The sequence below is a fragment of the Carlito syrichta genome, unplaced genomic scaffold (assembly GCF_000164805.1).
Source record: "Carlito syrichta isolate Samal-C Ts95f unplaced genomic scaffold, Tarsius_syrichta-2.0.1 Scaffold313464, whole genome shotgun sequence".
NCBI lineage: Eukaryota > Metazoa > Chordata > Mammalia > Primates > Tarsiidae > Carlito > Carlito syrichta.
Genome location: NW_007257560.1, coordinates 636,444 through 638,378, shown reverse-complemented (window position 1 = coordinate 638,378; position 1,935 = coordinate 636,444).

Genomic DNA, 1,935 nt, shown 5'->3' with positions numbered 1-1,935 from the left:
AAAAAAAAAGTTGCTTGGGGAAACATTAGGTGCATAGTGAGGGTAGGGTGTAGGGTTATGCTGTTTGTGGTCAAAAGCTACTGGACACTCAGCACTGTGTGGGCAAGTACACTTTTGTGAACAACCCATCATGAAATGAGCAAATGTGTTGAAATAATCTTAAAAAAAAGTCTCCGAAGGTGAATGCAGTGTCTTACCACTCTAGCTGGTACACAGATGCCTGATACTCTGATGCCAACGGATTCCTGGAGCACTTACTTAGCAGGGGAACCCTGTATGACTATAATTCCATTTTATGGGAGGGGGGTTCCCCCTTATATCTATTTTCAAAAATTATTGGTTATGAAGTAGCAACTATACAGTAAAGGAAACTGGAGCGTATGTTTATAAGCAAATGATATTATATATATATAATGATAAAAAAATATATATTACATCTGTTTCTAAAAATATATTTGCCATACCAATTGTGAAAATGATCAAGAATTTAAAAATATATTTTACAGTTGGAGAGTAATTATAAAGTAAGAGTAGTGACATGAGACGGTTTTTTTATGATCATGAAAAACACATAGAAAGTAATAAAATAAATGTATATTGCACATATGTATTATTACATTTAATAATTATTTAGCTTCAGGTTATACAATTCATATTTATATGAATTTTCAAATGATATAATTCATTTTGCCTTTATTTGTGTTCAAAAAAGTTACTTATTTCTATAACCTTTTAATTACATAAGCCTTATAAGCGTGAAGAAGGATATAATTGGTTATAGGTTTGGTCATATTTAACTAATATTATAATAAAATATATTTAAATCAACATTCTGATTTCAAAATAATCTTTTTAGTGGTAAATTATCTTATAAATAGTAAAATAGGATTTTCCTAACTTTCCTCTGGAAATTTATTTGAAAAATTAGCATAATATTTTTTCATATAAAATAAAGTTTATCACAAGTTTTGGCAAAAAATTAAGCATAAATTATTTTATCAATTCAATGTATATTTTCCTCATTGGTCATTTTCAGTGGCTAAAATGTATTCTTCAGAGAAGAGGCCTATTTAAATTATGAAGCAAATGTTTAACCTGAAAAATAGACCTACTTAGTATTACTTCTCTTCTATTTTCGTTTGATGTACTCAACAGAATGGTTATGTGTAAAGCTGGGTTAGGGTTGGCTCCTTCCTCAGCAATATACCTTCATGTTATTGCAAAACAATTATAGAACAATTTTCACAAATCATACATTTATTTTAAATAAATGTTTATTTCTAAGGAAAGCACACAACAATTCATGCAATATGTCCTCTAAATTCAACGAAGCCCAGATGTTTCTCCTTTTAAGGACTATAAACAAACCTTGTCTAAAAAGTTTTTTTTAGGATAATTCACTGAGAGATTTGATACAGGGGATGACTCCCCTTTCCCAGGCAGATTTCCACTACTGTCAATCCCACCTCCCTGATCCCACTCCCCTGCAATTTCCTACTACTGTCAATCCTTTTCTTATAGTATTACAATAGTTGTTCAAGGTCCACTTATGAGTGAGAACATGTAATACTCAGTTCTTTGTTTCCGTGAAAGATCACTCAGTCTTGTAGACTCTAATTCCATCCAGGTTGCAGCGAAGTTCATGATTTTGTTCTTCTTTATGGCTGCGTAATATTCCTTTATGTATATGTGCAACATTTTTTTTATCTAGACCTCTTTCGATGGGCAGCACGGTTGGTTCCATGTTCTTGCGATTGTGAACAAGACTGCAATAAGCATACTTGTTGTTACTGACCTTTGTCTGACAACTGAGACACTGAGAATGTAAACTAGGGCTATAAGATTTTTATTAAGCAGAATTTAGGTTAGTTAAATTAGCATACTTATTAAATCTCACATACAAAACTCAACATTCTTATTATTTTAGAGCATTTC